The following is a 23204-nucleotide window of genomic DNA, read 5'->3' on the forward strand; positions in this document are numbered from 1 at the left end:
GTAAGAAACGAAGAAACGGGGGCCGAGCGACCGCCGCAGACCCATTTTTTTCTTCGTGAGACAACGGGAACCCCCCCCTTTCTCTCCCTGTGCCGAGCCGGAAGGCGCAGGCGCAGTAGGCGCGCGTTGTGCCCCGGGGCCACTCGTAAATCGCAGTGCGCATATGCGGGGGAGGTACTTCTAATTCTGCAACCCAGGCTGTTTTGGGGTTGCCTTTTCTTGGGGTCTCTGCAGGACCTGGGAAGCTTACAGGTTCCTTGTAGCTCCCCCCGCGGGATGAGTTGCAGACTTTGGCAGGGGAGGAGCGAGGGTGTGAAACCCTTGCTTGCAGTCTGAGGGTGTCTTGCACAAACCTTGCACCCTGCCTCTGCTTCGGGCTTTGGAAGGGGCTTTGCAATCAGCCCAGAGAGGCTTGATCTTTGGATCCCTTCCTCGCCCGGGACGTCTCTCTGAGCGGCTTAGGCGGAGAAGGTGTAGCTCCAGTGCTGGCTCCCGCCGACCAGCAAAGCTGATCTTTGTTTTCTGTTAATATAAGAGATCATCTCAGTCAACCCCTGCGTGTCACCGAGGAGAAATCTCACACCCATAACCAGTCTTGAAGTCTAGGTCTTCTGACTCCTAACTCGGGCCTCTTTCCCTTAAAACGAAGTGTTCTGATGCACTTACCGACCTAGCTGATAATATAATGTTAATAATTTAATTAATTATTGCTGCTTTATAAGTAACATTAAATAATAAACTAATTTATTATTAAATTAATAAGGATAATTTGAAGAGTGCTTACTTTTGTGCTCGTGAGATTCTGTTACGTTGTTTTCTTATCTTCACACCCCTGTGAGGTAGGAGACTATTAATTATTCTTGTTTTTGTAGATGGAGAAACAGTCTCAGAGATGTCAGATGACTTGCTCAAAGGTCCTGAGCTAGTAAATGCAGAACAGAGAGAGAAACTCAGGACTCCAGAGTCTCAGTTGCTAACCACTATGCCATGCTGGTCCCCAAATGAAAATGAGCAGGTTGAGAGGTTTCTTGGTTGTTTTTTTTCCCTTCCCCAATTAAAGAAATTGTGGTAAAATACACATAAAATTTACCTTAACCATTTTTTTTTTTTTTTTTTTTTTTTTTTTTGCGGTACGCGGGCCTCTCACTGTTGTGGCCTCTCCCATTGCGGAGCACAGGCTTCGGACGCGCAGGCTCAGCGGCCATGGCTCACGGGCCCAGCCGCTCCGCGGCATGTGGGATCTTCCCGGACCAGGGCACGAACTCGTGTCCCCTGCATCAGCAGGCGGACTCTCAACCACTGCGCTACCAGGGAAGCCCTACCTTAACCATTTTTAAAAGTACAGTTCAGTGGCATTAAGTACATTCACATTGTTGTGCAGCCATCACCACCATCCATCTCCAGAACTCTGTTCTTTTCATCTTGCATAACTGAAAGATGTACTCTGTACTCGTTAAACACTAACCCCCTTTCTCTTCTCTGCCCAGCCTCTGGCAACTGTCATTCTACTTTCTGCCTCTGTGAATTTGATCATGTTAGGTGGCTCATGTAAGTACAAGGAGAGATTTCTTGTTTTTATTCACCAGTGGAATACCACTGTTTCTGCCCACCCCTTTTACTACTACTACTACTACTACTACTACTATTATTACTTTTGGCGGTAATTTACCCAGAATATTTTGAAACCTTTAACCCAGAAGTCCTTAGTCATTTTTGACATGGCTCAGAAATGAGGAGGTAGGATTCAATAATCTCATGCTTCATTCAACTTTATGATTATAGATTGAAGTTCTTCTAATAAAGTTCTCCTAATACAGTTTTCCCTCTCAAAACCTCTGTGCAACCCTGGAGAAAAAGCCACATTCACTTTGAAAGATGCACGATGGAAGATACGTGTGGTCTTTTACAAAATGGAGTTAGTTTTGCTAGTTGGCAGGCAGATAAAGTAGGCCCCAGAGGACCCTTGGGGTGGGCACTTTTGTTCCGGGAAGCTGGGCACAGCCTGAGGCCCATGGCTTGGACTGGAGAACATGCTCTACTTTACTCAAACCCTTTCCCTCCCAGAAGGAGGGAGGGGCTTCAAACCCACTGTTCAAAGTGACCTTGGAGAAAGAAAATAAAATTGTTAATTTGCTGTGTTCTCTGTTATCATTCTCTGCTAACATTTGCCCAGTAAGCACTGAGGTCATAGCTACAGAGTTTCCGTACAGGAGGAGCAGTGGTCTCCCAGCCCAGTTTGCACGGCATGCCGATCAGCTTTTTCTTTTAAAAATTATTATTGGGGTATAGTTGTTTTACAATGTTGTGTTAAGGCCGATCAGCGCTGGATGTTTGCTGCAGACTAATAAAAATAGCAGAGATTCTTTCCCTCACATTTAACAGTTTGAGAAAAAGGTGTCAATTATCCATAGCAAAGAATGTATTTCTGTTGGGGACTAAGTCCATCCTTCCACCCCCAAGCGACCCCCTATCCACTGAGTGATTAACACCCACCAGAAAGACCTTTTTGACTCTGAGAGAGACCTTGGAGATTATGACGTGTAATTTACAAGCGATAGAGATGCTGCTCAGAAAGGTGCAGGACTTGCTCAGTGACACAGTGAGTTAGTGAGGGTTGATATCTGATGTTTTTGGCAGGTAGGGTTCCAGCCGGCGGGGAGATGGGCTGCTGCTGTGATGACAGTTTGCTGACACTGCCATTCTCCCTTCTATGGTCTTGAGAGGACGATGTGTCCCTTCAGTGGCCTAACTGAGACAAAGCAGGTAGAACAGGTGACTCTCGGGCTTTGGCTGAAGCAGTTCCTCGGAAGGCAGAGCAGGCCTTGGGATTGTCTTGGGATCAGAGCAACATCGATAAGGGAACTGCTTATCCGAGGCTATAGGATTTTTTTTTTTTTTTAATTTTGTTTTGCCATTGCAGATGAGAGGTCAAAGTGATGATCCCAGTGGCAGCTCAAAAATAGTTGCTATATCTTGTGAGTCTGTTAATTCCTGGAATGATCAGTCCCTCTCAGCCTTCTTGGGCCCAGGTCACTGCCCAGTTCCCACAGCTGGGTTCCCGGAGGCAAGGCAGCCTCATCCTCGCGGGGTCCCCACTGCCCCATTTAGGATCTTCCATCCCCTCCCCCCCCAAAAAAGGGTAGCTCTATTGGTTCTCATCTTGTGAATAATCCTCGACCAATACGGTTCTTGCTTCAGTTTTCTCCACAGGAGTAAGTACGCGAAAGTTCTGGAAGCAAGAGTTCTGGTCAAGAGGCAATTGTTTAGAGCCGGAAAACTGGGTGGAAGGTGAAGATTAAGGAGAACGTAGACTCACGTGTAATGGCGCCATAGGTGCATGGGCTTTGGACAGGCCTGGCACTGCCACTCACTAAATAATTGTGACCCAGCGCAGGTTACTTAATCTCTCTGAGCTCCTTGGAGCAAAATCTGTTTAATTGTGACAGCAAAGGCCAGCAATAAAGAACATTATGAAATTGCTGGAAATATATCCTCAAGGGGTATGCATAAAAGGAGAGGTGCTACATGTAGCTCTGGTTCATTTATTTTAACTGTTGTGCACGATTCCATTATATGAAAAACAATCTAGTTTGATTTCCTGGTCCTTTAATAAATCTCTGAACATCCTGTAGAGTGGAAGAAAAGCAAATAGCAGAAGATTTTATAAATTTAAAAAACATGCCAAATGAGACTTATGTGTGTTGTTTATGGACATACACCTAATTAAAGGATAAATTGTAATATGAGATGAGAGATGTATGGGAATTACACAGTAGTTAGAGGAACCGTTGCTTGGGTAGAGATGGAGGGGGAGGAAAAGGCATAGGGAAGGTTTCAGCTGTTTTTTTTTTAAGGGAATCTGATGTAAATAGAGTGAAATATAAATATCTGTTTAACCTGGGAGGTGGCATCCTAAGTGTCTGTTGTTTCCTATACTTTTTTCTTCTGAATTCTTGTGTCCTTCTGAAGTAGAAGGTGAGGGATAATGTGGGTTCTTTTGGCCATCAAGCGCTGTTTTAATATGCTGGTCTCTGACTTTTGCACTTAAATTTGGTGCCTGTTTGTAGGAAAGTGTTGTGCTCTGAGATGGGACTTGCTTGATCTCTCACTCACACCTTTCTGCAGGCTGCATCCAACAGTCCTTCAGAAAACGCTTTTGGGATTGATTTTGCGTTTGCAGGCAGGATGGGAGCCCAGTTATGATCCCCCTCTTTCTGGGTTACTTTTTGTTGCTGGATAATAATTTCAGCGACAGGGCACACTTCTCATGTCCTTCCAAAAACCCTGAGAGGTGGGTACGCCTTGTCTCTTCGTTTTGTGGATAAAGAAGCAGAGGCTCAGAATGGTGAAGGAACTTGTCCAAGATTACAGCATAGTGGAGACAGGATCCAGACCCAGGTCTGTCTGATTCCTCATCCGTAGAAGAGCCAGAGCCGCGGCATTGCTGGTGATGCTGGCAGTGCTGGTAATAACAGCGACCAGAGTTTATTGAGTCCTGTGAACACCTGATCTGGTGGGCACCAGTGTTAACTTCTACTTTACAGGTAAGGAAACTGAGGCTCAGAGAAGTCGGTTAAGTTGCTCAAGGTCACAGAGCCAGGAAGCAGTGGAGCTGGACCTTGGCCTCCGGTTTGTCTGACTCCAGTGGCGGGGCCTGGGTGGAGGAGGTGGGCGGGAGAAGCTGAGTGCTGGGTGTGGCTGGGCGGGTGCAGGGCAGGGCAGCTGTTAGAGCCCACTGGTGGGGCACTGGGGTGCGGACAGGGAACCCTGAGCCTAGCGGAGCCTCTTGAATAACTGGTTCCTGTGGAGTGAAAAAGGTGGAGGGTTGACAGCCCTGCGTGGAGGGGTGGGGACTGTGCTCCCCAAAGACTACCTGTCTTGTTAACGCAGTTGAGTTTGTTTGGGAAACCCTGTACTTTCACTGACAGTCTTGGCTGGATGAGGATGAGAAAAGCCCGAGACCTTGGGCTGGTTGGTCAAGTTCAGGTGAGGTCTTAACACCCTCTTGCTGATACCGACAGTGGCAGCTGAGGATGTTTTAATAACCTGGGCACAGCCAGAGTATCATGATGAAAGTCACTACTGATACAGTGCTCACTCTAAGTGCTTTTTATCAATTAACTCATTTACCCCTCACAGTAAACTATGAAGTTGGTACTATTCTTATCCCTATATTTTTTTTAATTTTTAATTTATTTTTGGCTGCATTGGGTCTTCTTGCTGCACGTGGGCTTTCTCTAGTTGCGGCGAGCGGGGGCTGCTCTTCGTTTCGGCGCGCAGGCTTCTCATTGCGGTGGCTTCTCTTGTTGCGGGGCACAGGCTCTAGGCATGTGGACTCAGTAGTCGTGGCTCGCAGGCTCTAGAGCGCAGGCTTCAGTAGTTGTGGCGCACAGGCTTAGTTGCTCCCTGGCATGTGGGATCTTCCCAGACCAGGGATCGAACCGGTGTCCCCTGCATTGGCAGGCGGATTCTTAACCACTGCACCACCAGGGAAAGTCCTCTTATCCCTATTTGACAGATGGGGAAACCAGGGCCCAGAGGAGCGAAGAGATGTACCCCAGGTCACACAGCTAGTGAGCGGCAGAGCCTGGGTTCTACTAGATTCAAAGTGGGCTTCACTGTGGGTTGGCCCAGGCATTCATGCCCTGAGGAAGGAATGATGTGTGGCCGAGTGGCCGTGGCCTTTGCAAGCCACTGGGTCTGCTCTCGGGACGGTTTCTTAACTGTCTCGGGACAGTTCAGTTTTCTCATCCATGAAGCCAGGATAAAGACACCTGTCTCGGAGGGCCACTGAGGAGAGTGAAGTGCCCAGCACGCTTCCTGGCCCATAGTCAAGGGATAAATCATTAGGCGGATAAGGATAAATGGTTAGGTGGATAAAGACAGATCTGCATAGTGATGCCACCTGAAATGCTTTCTGCATGTGTCCTTTTTTAAAAAAATTTTTTAAATTAATTAATTAATTTTATTTTTGGCTGCGTTGGGTCTTCATTGCTGCGTGCGGGCTTCCTCTAATTGGGGCTACTCTTTGTTGCGGTGCGTGGGCTTCTCATTGTGGTGGCTTCTCTTGTTGCAGAGCACGGGCTCTAGGCGCATGGGCTTCGGTAGTTGTGGAGCACAGGCTCAGTAGTTGTGGCTCGCGGGCTCTAGAGCGCAGGCTCAGTAGTTGTGGTGCATGGGCTTATTTGCTCCGCGGCATGTGGGATCTTCTTGGACCAGGGCTCAGACCCGTGTCCTGTGCATTGGCAGGTGGATTCTTAACCCCTGAGCCACCAGGGAAGCCCTGCATGTGGCCTGTTTTGAACGCATCATGACTTGTCAGTGAACAAGGCCCATGGAGATGGATTCTTGCTAAACAGTATGCCCAGAAGATGGAGGAAGAAGCCCAGATGCCAAAGATCCTTTCTGATATACCATCACGTACACTAAAGTCACATTTTGGGATGATCTGCTCCGTCCTCCTCTATGGGACGACCCTCAGTGAGGTCAAAGCCCAGTCAGAACCCACCTTTTTCTTTTCTGTATTTTGGCTGTGCTGCGCGGCGTGCGGGATGGTTCCTCAACCAGAGATTGAACCCGGGCCTCCGCACTGAGAGTGCCGAATCCTAATCCCTAGGCCACCAGGGAACTCCCCAGAAGCCACTTTTTAACTTTGGTGACAAAGAACCATTCCAAGAGGCAGGTGCTCACAGTGGGCCTGGTCTTCTGATGCCTGTCACAGCCTTCGTACTCACAAGTGCACCACTTCTGTTCTTGCCCCTCCTGGCTGTGTTCCCCACCCAGCAGCAGCCACAGGGTCTCTCCCGTGTAGCGCGGAGGATCTTAGCACTCCCCGCCTGAAAACACTCCCCTCAGAGTCTTCTGGTCCTCCTCTACCCCCTGCTCTGCTCACTCATTGGTGTCCTGCTTTTGTCTCAAACATCTACATCCACATCCCTGCCCCGTGCATAGGCGCTTCCTTCAGCCAGAAATGATCTTCCCTCTGTTTTTTCCCATGCCTGCTCCCTTCTTGTTTTTTTGTCTTTTTAAAAAAATATATTTATTTATTTATTATTGTTGGCTGCACTGGGTCTTATTTGTGGCACGTGGGATCTTCCATTGCGGTGTGCGGGCTCTTCATTGCAGTGAGTGCGCTTCTCTCTCGTTGTGGCACGTGGGCTCCAGAGCGTGCGGGCTCAGTAGTTGCGGCGTGCAGGCTTAGTTGCCCCGCGGCATGTGGGATCTTAGTTCCCTGACCAGGGATCGAACCCGCGCCCCCTGCATTGGAAGGCGGATTCTCAACCACTGGACCACAAGGGACGTCCCTGCTCCCTTCTTGTTATTGAGAGCCCAGCTTCAGCGTCTTTCAGAGAGGCCTCCCCTGACCATCCTGTCTGGAGTGTGACCCCGGCACTCTGTTCCTCTCCTCTGGCCCTCCTTGGGCTGTGGTTGTGTTTTCATTTGGGAACTTGATGGTCTTTCTACCCCGACAGATTCTGAGCTCCCTGAGGGCAGGGGCTCTTGGTGTCTTGTTCCTGCAGCTTCCGAATGGGTAGGTGAATGCGTCTTCTCCCTGCGGTCAGGCTCACAGGGAGTAGTAGAAGGGTGAGTGGGGGCCTGCTGCAGGGACCTGGGTGAGTCCAGTGTTGCATGTGTTGGGCTCAGGTGGCCCCGTGCGACCTGTCCTTAGTGGTCCCAACCTAGGGAAGTTGGCTTTACGGGGTGGTCGTAAGCCCTGGGTCCACCCTGGCCACAAGTGTCTTGTTCCCTGTTGTCCCCCTCGTTCTGGAACCTGGGCATGCTGAGACGGGAGCCTCCAAGACTGCACGTGGGCCTGCCCGTCGTTGTTGCACAGGTCGCTGGCAGGTTCTGCTGGTCTGGACACTCCTCCGTGGTGGACTCTGCTCACCTGTTTTCCAGTCCATCGTCTATTTATTAGTTCATTCCTTCCAACATATATATATATATATATTTTTTTTTTCCTCTATACCTGTCATACGCCAGGAATACTGGGCTGAACGAACCACAGCCTCTCCCCTCAGGGTGTCTTCATCTAAGCTGAGGCCTGAAAGAGGAGGTCTTCTGGGAAGGGATGAGAACAGCTTGTGCAGAGGCCTGGAGGCCAGACTCCGTGGTTGTCCCACGTCTAGAGATGAGGCTGGCCAGGCAAGCCTTTGTAGACACCCAGACACCTGTGGACTTTGTCCCAACGGTGATGGAAGTTTCTTTTTCCTGTTGATTTTACCTAAAAGTTTAACTTTCAGAGGGCAGTTTATTGCTAAGTCCTTGGGGGGGGGGCCCTCCCACTATGGTGTGTGTTATGTAAACATGAGGGAGAGTTCTCATTACGGACAAGGGCGCTGTGGGTGGTGTTTGGGGCTCACCCCCCCCACCCCACCCCCCACGCCCAGTCCCACGGTTACTTAGAGATGGGCCACGAGCGTCTCCCAGCCATCTGGGGGATAAAGGGCCTCTCAGTAGCTCGTGGGGATTGGCAGGCTGGCACAGTCCTGTCCCTGCTCGAACCAGGCTCTTATGTAAGCAGAAGTCATGGGCCATTCAGGCAGCCCGGGAGACTGCAGGGTTTGTGCCATCTCCCAGGGCCTTCTGAATTCTTTTTTTTCCCTCTTTAAAAGGACCAGGGAGCACTGGCTGGGGACAATGGCAGTTGTGAGGGAACTGGGCCCGAGGGAACGGTGCCTGTCCTCAGGGTGGGAGTGGATCTCTCAAGTGGGCGGGGAGGGCAGTTTAACCCTAGCATTTGGGGCTTTACAGAGCAGCAGGAAGCAGGCTGAACTTGAGGGGGTCCAAGAGCTGCAGCTCGCAGTCTTGTGAGGAGAAGCTGTCTCCCAGGACACCTCAAGAAGCTAACTCAGAAGGAGAAGGGTGGGTTGGGGGAGTTGCCGAATTGACGCTTCTCAGGAGGTGGGGTTGAGGGAGCATGTCTCTTTGTGCGTGAGGGTAATAGCAGAATTCTTGGGGAGATACGTAGAGTCTGAAACAGTGTATTGTTGAATCCTCTCCACTGCAGAGAATCAAGTCTCACGGAATCTCCTGGCTGGAGGGGGGATCCACAGAGGACGGGCTGGGGTTGAGGCCGGGGAAATCCCAGTGCTGGGACAGTTTCTGGAGAGGTGGCTGTCCTCGTCCTGTCAGCGAATCCTGTCATTCAGGTCTCAGCTCGAATGTCACCTCCTCTGAAGGGCTCCCTCTGACCCACCCAGGCCACACTTGTCAGCCCTCCTGTTTCGGTTCTCCGCGTAGCACGTAGCACCTTCTGATAGCTGTTTGTGTGAGGTTCTCCTCTGTCACCCTGACGTGGATCTAGTGACTGTGTGTTTGCCTGTTAAGAGACCTACACATACAGGCAGGGCGGGCTCACGCAGTCGGTTAGGCACATCGTCGGTGCCCGCACAAAAGGCACCGCAACCCAACGAGCAGGAGGGTCCCAGGAGGGTGCCTCACGCTTTTGGGGTGCCTGGCCGTTCCCTGGAACCCATGGGTTTGGCCGTGAGCATGTGTAGCTCTGGTGCGTTAGTGTGGGCTTCTGCTCATCTTTCGGTACTTTGGAATTTGGCCACTTTTTCCCCCCCATTTTTGACCCAGAGTTACTTGAACTCTGAGTTTTCATGTAAGGATGAGATGGGGATCCTGCAGGAAGCGCCGACCACGACCGACAGGCCCCAGTAATATCTCCCGCCAGGCTCATCCAGGCGCCATCTGAGAAGCGGGCCCGGGAACTGTGCACGTTCTGAACACCACATCCTGGCTCACCTGGGGCCCCTGGATGGTACCATTTCCAGTCTCTCCAGCTGGGCCTGGAAACCTGCACCAGGAGAAAGCACGGGGAAGGGTGCTTTCCCTTTCTTCCCCGTGAAGAAATCACGGGGAAGGGTGTCTTTGTGAAGATGCCGGGACTCATTTCCCCTTACTTCACCTCCCTGTCTCTGCCAGAGCCAGTAGAGCCGAGCGAGCTGAGACCTGTGGGGCTGGGAGAGGCTCGGAGGGCCTTGGCCTGTGGAGACAACCAAGGTGCCTCCTACACCCCTCTCTCAACAGCTGCAGCGGAGTATTTTCTCTTAAACTACCTTACCCTTTATAGACGTGGCTAGGCCTGTTAAATATTCCAGAAACCCTGCCTTCCTCTGCCAAAATCCTCTTTCACTTGTTACTACTCTCCTCTCTTTGTCCCAAGACGTGCATGCATTTTTTTCCCTTTGGCATTTTCATGTTCCTTAAGTTGGGATACATCTTACGATTTGTGTCTACCTATTTATTTAAAATTTATTTATTTTTGTCTGCATTGGGTCTTCGTTGCTGCGCGCGGGCTTTCTCTAGTGGCCGTGAGCGGGGGCTACTCTTTGTTGCGGTGCGCGGGCTTCTCATTGTGGTGGCTTCTCTTGTTGCGGAACAAGGGCTCTAGGCACGTGGGCTTCAGTAGTTGCGGCACGTGGGCTCAGTAGTTGTGGCTCACGAGCTCTAGAGCTCAGGCTCAGTAGTTGTGGCGCACGGGCTTAGTTTCTCCGCGGCATGTGGGATCTTCCCAGACCAGGGATTGAACCCGTGTCCCCTGCATTGGCGGGCAGATTCTTAACCACTGCACCACCAGGGAAGTCCCTCTACCTATTTATTTTATGTTGCCATATGTGTCGTCCCCCCCCCCCACCCACAAATGGCAGCTTGTTTTAAATCAGTGGCACTTTAGATCTAGGAATTAGGGTGTCTTTTTCACTGCTTGCCACCTTCATGCTCTAATCAAAGCCATCAGGGTCTCAGGCCTGCCGTCTCTGCTTCCATGTTTGTCCTCAGCAGCGAGAGGGCTCCTTCTCAAACCAGACCAGGTTGTGGCATTCCAGCAACTTCCCATCCCTGGACGCTCAAACCCAAAGTACTTGTCTTGGCCTCCACTCCAGCTTCCTCCACAGCTGCGTGCCCTCAAGTACGCTGTGCTCCAGTCTTTTGATGTTCCTGAGCCCTGCCGAGCTCTGTGCTGCCTCAGGCCTTTTGCACTTTCCTCAGGGAGCCTCACGCTGGCTCAAATCGCATTTCCTTAGAGAGGCCTTTCCTGACCACCTCCTGTGGCCCTCTGGGCTCCCTGCCCAGCTCTTTTCTTCCAGCAACTGGTACACCCTGACCTCATGTTACATAACAGATTCTTTGCCCATGTTCCCCTTGAGCGTGAGCAGGCCCAGTCGGGGGAGGGGGGGCTTGGCTATTGTATCCCAGCACCTGGATCACCGCCCAGCATGCTGCTGTCACACCTAGGTCTTTCTGTTCATCATCGAGCCCAGCCCCCTAGCACAGGCCTGGCATATCAAGGGCTCGGTTTGCTCAGCAGATGAAGAACAGGAACTTCTCAGTCAGCAGAAAAGGCTCTTGGGGGGGTTCCAGATGACCTCCACATGTGGTTGAGTCCTTTGCAGGTCTCTGTGTAGCAAGCACGTCCTAGCTCTCCTTGGGCACCGGACACTGTTTCCAGGGCTCTGTGAGTTCCCGGGCCTGGGCCCGGCGTCTCCGAGGAGCACAGGGAACAGGATTGCCCTGCAGTAGGTGGCCGCAGCCATCCTTGGGTAGAGCCCTCTGACTTATGTACTAGAAGGTCTGATGGGCTTACTCAGAGCTCCTCTGGGCCATGTAGAGCCTTGGAAGACGGGCGGCGCCTGGGCCTGAGACTGGACTGGGAGGTGGGGTCTGGGTCTCCCACCCTGACTGGGTAATGCCTGCCACGCTGTATGCTCTTGGGGACCTGCATGGGGGTGAGCAAGTAAGCAACACCAGGCCTTGGGGACCAGGTCCCAAGTCACTGCTTTCAGAAAAACAGTGGAGTGGTGCCTAATGGGCTAGTCAGCTGGAAGATCCTTACAGATATTTTTGATACTAGATCACTGTGAGACTTTGGGCCAGTAACTGGGAAGGAGTTCCCAGAATTGGGATTTTTTTTTTTTTTGCTTTAACAAAACTCTGTCCATCCTCATCTGCTTATTTATGTGAACTGGGTTTCTTAGTGTTTACTTTAAAAAAAAGAAAATAAAGAAATGTCAGAATAAAAGCTGTAGCTCATTCTAGCAATAAGAAATATTCGCCTTGGCTACATGAACTAATTGCGAAAAAGGGCGCTTCCATCCCACTGAGAGAGGCAGTGCCAATAGCTTACTGTTTATGGTTAATGTTTAGTCACAGTTGTCGATGATTTATGATTTATGTTTATGATGTATGTTTAGCAGATATCGTAATGATAACTCATCCTGAAGGATGTTCTCTTTACACGTAGAGCCTTAGGTCCTGAAAATGTTTTTAAGAAATTTAATTTCAATTTGAGGAATAGGTAGGATGCTGAGTAATAACCTTCAGTCACAAGCGTGTATTTGGATGCAATTCCATGGGGGAGGGGAACAGGAACAGAATTCAACTTCAAGGCAAAAAAGGAGCAAATATTAAAGAGCTTGTGTATAGCTTTTTCCTTTTAAAGGAAATGATGGTAGGTATGATATTATTCAAGTATTTAGACTCTGGTGAGATTTAACAGAGCCCCGTAAATGTTGGCATAAAATTTCCAATATCTGCAGTTGGCCAGAAGTGACATCTTTTGCAACTATTCAAGCTCAGGTAAAAAATATTAGGTGTCGGGCTTCCCTGGTGGCGCAGTGGTTGAGAGTCCGCCTGCCGATGCAGGGGACACAGGTTCGTGCCCCGGTCCGGGAGGATCCCACGTGCCGCGGAGCGGCTGGGCCCGTGAGCCATGGCCGCTGAGACTGCGTGTCCGGAGCCTGTGCTCCGCAACGGGAGAGGCCACAACAGTGAGAGGCCCGCGTACCGCAAAAAAAGCAACAACAAAAAAACCCCACAAAATATTAGCTGTCAACTTAAGAATCTTTTTTTGCGGGGGGGGACATGCAATTTGCAAAATTATTTTAGGGATACATGACCAAAAAGCGTTCGAAGAGCGCTGAGTTTGCTCGCTTACAGATGTTTTCATGTGATCCCAGGGAGGAGGGGTGGTGTTTTTCAGTGAGCTGGATCTCTTTGGGAATGTTCAATGGGCATTTCAGACTCAACATTGTCCAAAACTGAGGCTGGATTCCCCACCACCAACCTGTGCTGCCCCCCAACCCCTGCCGGTGAATGGCAGTTCCAGTCTTCTCGTCACCAGGCCCCCGGCTGTTTGACTCAGCTCTTTCCCTCACACCTCATGTCCAGCAGTCAGCAAGTCCTGTACCTCTGCCTTCAGAATACATGTGGCATACAACCACTTCTTATCGGTACTGCTGCCATCACCCGGCCCGGGCCAGGGACTGGCAGGCTTTACCCGTGAAGAGCCACATGATGAATATCTTAGGCTTTGCAGGCCATACAATCTCTGTGACAGCTTCTCAACTCTGCCGCTGTCACAAAAGCAGCCCTAGACAATACGTCAACCAGCGAGCGTGACCGTGTTCCAATGCAACTTTGTTTGTGGGTGCTGAAATTTGAATTCTGTATGATTCCTATGTGCCATAAAATAGGCTTCTGATTTTTTCCAACTGTTTAAAAATGTAAGAACCATCTTAGCTTGTACAAAAACAGGTGGTGGCCCAGATTGGGCCTGTAGGCCACAGTTTGCTGACCCCTTGGTCTAAGCCATCCTTTATCTTGATAACGTCTCTTTCTAAAATAAATAAATAAATTTATTTATTTATTTATGGCTGCGTTGGGTCTTCGTTGCTGTGTGCGGGCTTTTCTCTAGTTGCGGCGAGTGGGGGCTACTCTTCGTTGCAGTGCACGGGCTGCTCATTGTGGTGGCTTCTCTTGTTGCGGAGCACGGGCTCTAGGAGCGCAGGCTTCAGTAGTTGTGGCGCACGGGCTTAGTTGCTCCGTGGCATGTGGGATCGTCCCAGACCAGGGCTCGAACCCGTGTCTTCTGCATTGACAGGTGGATTCTCAACCACTGTGCCACCAGGGAAGCCCCTATCTTGATAACTTGTTATTGGTGTTCCTGCTTCCATCCTTATTCCCCTATAGTCCAGAGGGATCCTTTAAGAACCCAAGCCAGGTCACATCCCTCCTCTGCCCAGAACCCTCTGTGGCTCCCACCTCACTCAGAGTAGAAGCCACAGTCCTCACCTGGCCCAGGAGACCCTGTATGACCCATCACCTCCCTGCCCTCACCTCCTTCTTTCTTCCTACCCACCCTGCCCCCAGCCACAGGGGCCTCGGCTCTGTTGCTTGAGCACACCAAGCATGCTGCACCTCAGGGCCTTTGCACAGGCCATTCCTCTGCCTACATGCTCTCAGATCTCTCAACTGCCCTTTCCTTAATTAACTGCCTTCAGGGCTTGGCTCAACATCCCCTCAGGGAGGCCTTTCTTTTTTTTTTTTTGCGGTACGCGGGCCTCTCACTGTTGTGGTCTCTCCCGTTGCGGAGCACAGGCTCCGGACGCGCAGGCTCAGCGGCCACGGCTCACGGGCCCAGCCGCTCCACGGCATGTGGGATCCTCCCGGACCGGGGCACGAACCCGCGTCCCCTGCATCGGCAGGCGGACTCCCAGCCACTGCGCCACCAGGGAAGCCCGAGGGAGGCCTTTCTTGACCACTTTACACGAAGCTGCCAGCTCCCTTCACCTGTCCCTCCCTGTCCCCTTTTCCTGATTTGTTTTTCCCATGGCACATATCGTGTGTGACTATTTTATTGTCTTTGTTCCCTGTGAAAGTGATGGGCAAGGATTTTTTTTCTCTCCTTCCAGGGCCGAACCCCCAGAGTCCTTCCCAGTGCCTGGCATGTAGCAGGTATTCAGTCACTGTTTATGCAGTGAATGAGTGAGCCTCAGTGTCCTCACCTGGAGAAGGGGATTCATAGGAAAGGAGATAATTTGTGTCGAGGACTTGCCTCCCTGCCTGCACGTTGTGAGCGTGCAGGAGGTGGTAGCTGCTGCTGCGGGTAGAAGGCTGGCCACCTGGGTCCCATGCAAGTGGCACTCCCCCGGTGTAGACTGACCTGCCTGCTGCAACCTGGGCTGGGCGTGCTGGGCGCGTAGGTCGGCCTGGATGAGCGCCTTCTGCCGCTCCAGTCAGCCTGTGTCCGCAGAGCTCAGCCTCACCACCTCTTCCAGCTTTGACAGTGCCTTCCTGCCCAGAGATGGAGAGAGACCGGATGTGGTCACCAACCTTGACCCGGCCAGGGGTGCAGGGGTGCAGATCTGGGCCATCTTCCGGGGGTCTGGGGCTAGGGGGCAGCCCTGGAGGAAGAGCGTTCAGTTCTAAGGAGCAAAAGCAGGCAGGGCCCTGCCCCTGGAGCTTGTAACTCGTGTCCTCGGGGCTCCTGAGCCTTGGCTGCCTCGTCTGTAAAGTGGGGTGACAATGCAAACCTAGCAGGCCAGCATGAGCTGGGGGAGGCTGGCTGCTGGCACCCTGCTGGCTGGTGCTGGGGAAGGGAGCAGGGACGGGGTACAGAGCAACCAAGGGGGTTGGCTGAGGCTCCGCTGGAAGGGTCTGGGAGGGCACGTCAGTCAGTGTCCGTCAGCTGTGGTAAGGGCTTTGGGCATCATCGAAAGGGCAGGACCCTGTTTGAGGAAGGGAGTCCGGGTTGAGTTGGCCACCTCCATCTGTCACCTGGGAGCTTTTGAAGCTGTGGATGCCTGGCCCTCCATCAGAGATCCCGATCTCCTTGTCTGAGTTGTCCAGGCCAGGGCTCTTCCGGTGGGTTTCATAAGCAGGCAGGGTTCAGGACCACTAGGCGGGGTTCTTAGCCACATCCGCCACGGGAATCATCTCTGTCAGGTCCTCTTACAAACATTCCCATTTACCAGATGGAGAAGACAGGGCTCAGGCAGGGAGGTTGTCTGACTTTGGCCTCTGCAGCACCGCCTCTCGCTCAGGGTTGGGGGAGCCCCCCACCCCTATGGCACTGGTTTTCCAGGCTCATTGGTGGCTTTAGCCTGGGGCAGGAAACCATGCAGGAAGTGTCGAGAGAGCTGCTAATCTTGCCTGAGCCCCTCTGGGTGGTATCGGGGTGACAGGCCTTTCGCCCTTGGTATGGCCAGACTCTGCTGGGGCCAAGGGATGCTGGGGCCCGGGGACAAGCAGACTCAACCTCTCAAGGGCGCTCCTTGTGGAGGTGACATGTTCTGCATTGTTCAGACCTCTGGAGACTAGGTGTGCTGGAGTTGTAATGTCAGCAGGGAAGCTGGGGGTGGGGGGCTGCCTTCCAGATAATTGGGTCCAGGGTTTGTTCCTCCTTGTTTTCTGTTAGCATTTGGCCCTGTTCTCCAGAGTGGAGGAGGTATTACTTTGTGACGCTGAGCAGTGAGAGACTTTGGGCCCGGGTAGGCGGGGTCGGTGCTGGCTCTGGTACTTCCTTGGGCTACGTGCCTTGGGCAAGGGCCCCCTGGTTTCCGAGCCCTGGTTTTCTGAGCCACCTAACTGGGGTCACAGTCCTTAGCTTACAGGCGCAGGTGAGGCTAGGTGAGTTGTGCAGGTAAAGGTCTTAGCACAGTTCTTGGCCCAAAGTAAGCATCTGATAGACGATACTAGTGACGGCACTTCCAATGGAATAGGCCCTTGCAGCCCAGCTCTGTCCAGGACAGCGCCCCCTGGAGGCCCCAGAGGCCGGTAACTGCCCAGGGAGGTGTGTGGGCTGTGGGCAACCAGCAAACAGCTGGTCAAAGAGCATGGCCCTCTCAGGCCCAAGACCCAGAGTCCTGCTGTGTTGGCCCAGCATCTCCTTCATCTTGGGCCTCCTGTGGTCACAGCAACCAGCCGGGGCACCCGAGCACCCGAAGAATGTCTTTCAAGGCTGGATGCTACTGGGCTGCCTGGGGCTCTGCCAGCTTCTCCTGGCCCCGGATCCCAGAGCCTAGGGACATTGGCATTCAGACCCTGCCACTTCTCCTCTGGCTACCAGGGGTGGGAGGCAGGAGCCGGCTGGTTGAGGACCTGGGAGTGGGTGGTCAGTCTCTCTCTTGCCCCTTCTCCCCTGGGCAACATTCCCCCACCCCCCAACCACTGTGGCACCTCAGGGAGGCTGTGCAGTCCCCCCAGGAGAAATGGGGTCATGAGTGAGGCCACTGGGGAAGGAGGTATTTCTGGCCGAGCAGGTGTGGCCTGTGCTGGCGTCCTGGCAGCTCTTCTCAGCTGCCCTGGCAAGAGTAGTGTGACTTCGATATTTCTGGAAAGTGGAAGGGAGAGGGAGCTGAAAGTGCTGAGCCGCGGAGCGCAGGCGAACATGCTCAAGCCTCTGCATTTGTGAAGCGGCTGAGCCAGTCTGGCACGTGCTGCTCAAGGCCGGGCCTCCGCCCTCCCGTGCCCCGTGTGGGCGCTCTGGGGGCCGAGAGTGCCCGGGTCGGCCGGCTGACGGACCTGTTGGGCCCTCTGCATCTTTGCCTGGAGTTCTAGGCTGCACTGAGCAGGGCTTGTACCCTCAGCCAGGCCTCTTGTGCCCCCGCCTCGGGAGATGTCACCCACCGGAGCCCACACTCCCCTGCAGGCACTCACTGGGTTGTGCCAGGCTGCCCAGCACAAGGCATCCCGGTTGAAGAGCCCTTTTCTGGCAGGCGGACCCCGTGGGGTCCCAGCGAGCCTGCTCTAGGCAGGGTGCGCTGTACTGCACCCTCACTGCGTGGGGGCCTCTGCGGGGCGCGCTGGCTGGGGGTGCAGCCCCAGAGGCCGGCGTGTGGTGGGGGTGTGGGCTCAGGAGTTTACTGCTGCATGAGCTGCGTGCACTCCTCACCCCTTGGAACTCAGCTTCCCCATCTGTGAAATGGAGTTAATGGCTCCAGCTCCCTCGGCTGCCGTGGGATTGAAAGGAGAGGGTGAGGAGAGGCATTTGGGAAGCAGCTGCGGTTCTAACCCATACCCATTGGGCAGGTTCCATCTTAGGACGCATGGAAGCGGGAGGTGGTGAGGGTGACCAGGAGTCCAAGCTGACTCTCAGGCCCGTGCCCGCCCCTGTCCCAGGCCCGGGGATGTTGACTCTGCCATGAGGCCACTGCGTCTCGTTTACAGGTGGGAGGGGCCTGAGGAACACCGGGCCTGGCTGTGTTTATGAAAATGGGGAAACTGAAGCTTGAGAGGGGCCCAGGCTCCTGGCTTGGGAGGCTTTCTGGGCACTGGTGCCTGGGCCCCAGGTGCCCCGCCTGTGCAGCAGCTCCCACAGGGGAGAGCAGCAGTTGCAAACTTCCAGCCTGGGCTCAGGCGGTGCCTACCCTTCCTGCCGCCCTCCTCCTTGGTGCTTCTCCCTTCTGAGGCTCAGGTCAGAACCTCAGACCCACCCCTGCCCCCCATCCCCACATCCAAACCATCAGCACATCTTGTCACTTCCATCTTCATAGTCTGTCCACTTCTCACCCACTCCATGGCCATCTCCCTACTCCTGCCCTCATCATTGCTTCTGCCCTGGTCTCCCATTTCCCACGGGGCTGCCTAGGAACAGCTGAGTCAGGTCACATCCTTCCTCTGCTCAAGAACCCTCCATGGCTCCCACCTCACTCAGCGTAAAAGCCAGAGTCCTCCCTGTGGCCCACAATCCCCTGCAAGATCTGCCCCATCACTTCCCTGTTTATGTCTTCCTGCTCTCCCCCTCCACACTCTGCTCCTGCCACAGTGGTCTGCTGCTTAAACATGCCAGGCACAGTCCAGTCTCAGGGCCTTTGCAGTGGCTGTTCCCTCTGCCTGGAACACATTTCCCCTGGATGTATGCACGACTTGTTCCCTCAGTTCCACTGGCCTTTTTAGATGCCCCTTCCTCAGGGAGGCCTTCCTTGACCGCTCTGTCTAAAACGGCCATACTCCCCCACCCCACCCCTGCCACCTTTCTCTTTTTGTCTCCACAGCTCTTGGTGCAAAACATGCCACTATTTATTGTGTGTCCCTACCCACCCCCAGCCCACGCCTGGAATGCAGCTTCTGTGAAGGCAGGGGTTTGTTCACTGCAGTGCCCAGGGGAAGAGGGGAGGCAGGAAAGGATGAATGCATGAAGGAAGGAGCGTGAGGCAGTGGCTCCCCGAGGCCTCTTGGCTGGTGAGTGGCAGAGCCAGAGTTAGTGTTCACTCTCTTGCTCCCATCCTGCACCAGATGTGCCCGGTTCATTCACCTGGAGCTCCAGCTGCTGTGCACACCCTTCCAGCTGGTGGGAGCAGAGGCCGCGGCCACAAGGGGGCAGTGGAGAGCGGGGCAGTCTCGGCGGCTGCCGCCCCGGCTGGGGCGGTGATGAACTACAGTAGGGACGCTCGCCACAGCCCAGCCTCTGCCATCCGCACGTGTCTTGCTATTGTTAGGGTTCAGGCTCACTGTCATCAGCTCCTTGCATCACCTCTCTGACCTTGGTGTGGTTGGGCCCCTTCATGATCGTGGTGAGGACTCAGGGAGGAGGAGGGGCCTGGCTCCCTGTGCGTCTGCCACTTCTATTTCGCTAGTATCGGTCTGATAACATTTATTCTTTATAAGAATTATCCTAGACTGGACATGTTTGTGTACTTTCTCAGGGAGGCCTTCCCTGACCACGCTGTCTAAAATGGCCCTCCTCCCAACTCCTGACCCCCCCGCCCCCTGTTCTCTGTCTTTCCCCACAATTCTTGGTGCAGAACGTGCCGCTGTTCTCTGTTCGGGCACCCGCGGGCACTAGCACCCCCCGCCCCGGACCTCACACAGACCAGAATGGTGGTTGTTATTATGTGTAAATCTTACAGTGACCCTGTGAGATAGAAGGTGGGGGCAGCCCACTTTGTAGATAAGGAAATGGAGGCTCAGAGAGGTTGGGTTACTCGTCCAGGGCCACACAGCCAGGAAATAGGTGAGTCTTTTTGACCTCAGAGCCTCCTTGTGAGGGGCCGCTGTGCCTGTGTTGCTGCCGCCTCCAAGGGCCCAGGGTGTGTGGAGCCCGTCGGTGTGGAGCCCCTTCTGTGTTGGGGATGCTGGTGAAGAGAGACAGGGTTCCCTAGAAGCCAGAGCTGGCCTACCAGAGACCCTTTCCGTTGGTGAGCAGTGCCCCGCTCCTTGGAGGAGGGTCTGGCAGCCAGAATGCTGGGCGGCACAGGGTCACCGGAGCTGGGTGGGTGTGTCTGCAGGCCTCACAGAGGCTTCCCTGGAGCGAGGCCGCCGGCCCAGGCTAGGGAAAGCCCTCCTGCAGCAGCTCCTGCACTGGGGCGCCCACCTCTGCTCTGGGGTCTGGTGTGGTGGGCAGGCCCCCATCCCCCCAAGTGTGGTGAAGGAGGAGTGAGGGAAAGGCCTTGGCTCAGAGGGTGGTGGGGTGGGGGCTTTGAGGCAAGGTGCCTCTCGCAGGTGCTTATGGAGAACAGCTCCTCGCCAGGCTCTGTCCTGGGTGCTGGGAAGTGACTGAGGACGGGACAGTCCCTGCCCTCTGGAGCTGACCATCCAGTGGGAGGCAGACGGTAAATGTCTGGGTTGCTATTTTAAGTTGACAGTCAGGAAGGGCCTCACTGACGAGGTTAGGGAGGAGCCCTGCGGGGTCTGGGGGAGAGCGATTCAGGCAGTGAGAACAGCATGTGCAAAGGCCCTTAGCCTCTCCTACTCTTTTTTTTTTTTGCGGTACGCGGGCCTCTCACTGTTGTGGCCTCTCCCGTTGCGGAGCACAGCCTCCGGACACGCGGGCTCAGTGGCCATGGCTCACGGGCCCAGCCGCTCCGCGGCACATGGGATCTTCTCGGACTGGGGCACGAACCCGTGTCCCCTGCATCGGCAGGCGGACCCTCAACCACTACACCACCAGGGAAGCCCTCTCCTACTCTTGAGCCCTGGTTTTCTCATCTGCCACGTGGGGACCATCCCAGGAGCCTTGTCTCCCTGAGGCTCTGGGCACCCATGCTAGCTTGAAACAGGTGCTCAGAAAGTGGGCACCCCCCTTTCTACTATGGCTACCTTGATCAGCACCATATTTATTCCCATGAAGGCAGTGAAGCGTGTGGGCCCTGCTGCCCGGCAGTAGCTCTGGGTACTCCCCTCTGGGTGGGGCAGGGCTGCAGCCTGCGGGGTGGGCTGTGCCCTGCCCCTTGTCCAGCCCTGACCTCATGGTGCCATGAGTTGCCCTTGGCTGGGCCCTGGAATCTGGGGCCTCTGGGTGAGAATTCCTCCCAGGCTGGGGAACTGTCATCGTAGAGCCAGCGTCCTGTGCCCCAGGCCAGGGCTCCTGCCTGTCCTTGCCCTCTGTCTGGCCACAGTGCCGGAGGCTTTGGGGCCACACCCCCTGCCTGTGGCCAGTGCCCGGACTTCAAGTCAGTGACACCCTCACGGGCTTTGCTTCATTCATCCTTCGAACATATCACCGCCCCCTTGTCCCCCCAGCCCCTTCCCTCCACGGGGACAGGAAGAGCTGTCCCCGGCTCCTTCAGAAAGTCCCACCACTCACTCCTCCCCTGCCCCTTGCCTGCCTTCTCTCTGGGGTAGGGCCTGAGCCTGCTACCTCCCCTTCTGTGCTCAGGACCCCTGCCTGGGGCTCTGCCCAGCAGCCACCTGTGCCCCTCACCCCAGTCCTGGGCCTATCCTGGGCCCCCACCCCAGGCTGGCCTCAGGCCCGGGCAGGCTCAGGGGTGTGTGAGTGTGTGTGACAAGCGTAGGGACGGGAGTGTGCTGGGGCGCAGAGCAGGGCGGGGTGGGGAGTAGGGGGTAAGCTCAGGGACTGAAGATTGGGAAGTGCGTGATGGGCTCCCCCATATTTAGGCCCTCATCGGGTGGGGTGGAGGTGTGGCTAGCCTCTGCTGCTCCCTGCCCCTCGACCTTTTCTCTCTATGGGTAATCGGGACCGGTTTGCTAGCCCCACCCTTTAAAAAAAAAGATTTATTGAGGTAAAATTCACGTGACGTACAATTAGCCATTTAAAAGGGAATTTAATTCACAGTGTTGTGCAACCCCCGTCTCTGTCTAGTTCCACAACCTTTTCATCACCCCAGAAGGAGTCCCGGTCCCCATTAGTTGCCACTCCCATCTCCCCTCACCCCATCCTTGGCAGCCACCAGTCTGCTTTCTGTCTCCTTCCATTTACCTATTTGGGGCATTTCACATAAACATGTGACCCCTTTGTACCTGGCTTCTCTCACCTAAATATATATATATATATATATATATATATATATATGTATAATTTTTATTTATTTTTTATTTTTTTTCTTGCCACTTGGCTTTTAAAATTTAAAAATTTTCTTTTCTGAAATAATTAGAGAGGCACAGGCAGTTGTACGATGGTAGAGAGGCCCTGTGGCTCCCCCCGGCACCGCATCCCCACCCCCTTGCCCTGCCCAGGGCCTTTCAGACCTCTCCTGTGGTGGAGATTTGGGGACAGGAAATGGGAAATGAGGACCAAACCTGTCACAGCGGCCTTGAGCTGGGGCAGCCCACTCCCCAGTGGCCCCGGGGCCTTGAGTGCTGCCGCACGGGCCGGGCTTACCTCTGTGAGGGCGCCGCTGCTCCTCTGCAGCCTCGGGCTGGCCTGGGTGTGTTGGTGGCGGTGGCAGCCGTAGCAGCTGCAGCAGCGGCTGCTGGGAGGGTGGCCCCTGTCCCGGCCGTCCCCTCCTGCTGCCCAGCTTCCTTTCCCAGCAGCCAGTCGGGGCCCCGACGTCCCATACTCTCCTCCTGGGTTCTGGTCTGGTGCCCAGGTTGGGGGGAGAGGGTAGGGTTTCAGCCCTCCCCCAGCAGCTGGCCGGCAGGGAGAGGGGCTGGTTGTATTTTAAGCTGTGAGTGGTTCAGCAGGAACTCGGAGGCCTGCTCTCCCAATAGACGTGGTGCAGCCTTCCTGCGGACCACACGAGCTCCGAAGGCATGTGGGCACTGCCCGCCTGGGACCCAGGAACTATTAATATACCTGCCGCCACAGGGCAGCAGGCCCTTTGCCTGCTCGGGGCGGTGCTATCCTCGCCTTTTTGGGCACATTCTGCCTGTACCCCTTCCCTCCTCCGAGTCCCCTTGGTGGGGCCAGACACTCGGGGTAGTGTGAGCAGCGCCCTCTTTCTGGCCCTTCTGTCTGGCCTTGTTATCCCCATGACTCAGAGGGGTTCAGTAACCTGACCCCCAAGGCCACGTGGCTATGCAGAGCCCCCAGTTGACAGCAGGCGCACTCTCTAGCGTGGTGACAGTAGCATCGGCCAGGAATTCTTGGGCTCTGGGCTCTCTCCTGCCCTCCGTCCATGACGTGGGGTGGGTAGAGCATAGGTGGGCAAACAGGCCAGTGTGCTGCAGCGACCCCCTGGCCAGTAGGGGAGCCGGGATCTGAACCCAGGCCCATCCCCTTCCCTTCATCGCAGGCG

The 23204-nt window shown here is 54.3% G+C and overlaps 1 protein-coding gene and 1 long non-coding RNA gene across 2 annotated transcripts in view; one reads left to right on the forward strand and one right to left on the reverse strand.

Annotated features, from left to right (window-relative positions):
* Nucleotides 1-23204, forward strand: part of TECR (trans-2,3-enoyl-CoA reductase) — a 28262-nt gene that overhangs the window by 325 nt on the left and 4733 nt on the right. The gene's annotated exons all lie outside the window — the stretch shown is intronic.
* Nucleotides 8-22483, reverse strand: LOC309820065. The gene is made up of 4 exons (XR_014296483.1): nucleotides 22349-22483; nucleotides 14951-15081; nucleotides 785-922; nucleotides 8-522 (listed from the first exon to the last, which is right to left on the reverse strand). It is a non-coding gene; the product is annotated as an uncharacterized lncRNA (long non-coding RNA).

Source organism: Grampus griseus, assembly GCF_964374135.1.
Source record: "Grampus griseus genome assembly, chromosome: 3".
Lineage (NCBI taxonomy): Eukaryota > Metazoa > Chordata > Mammalia > Artiodactyla > Delphinidae > Grampus > Grampus griseus.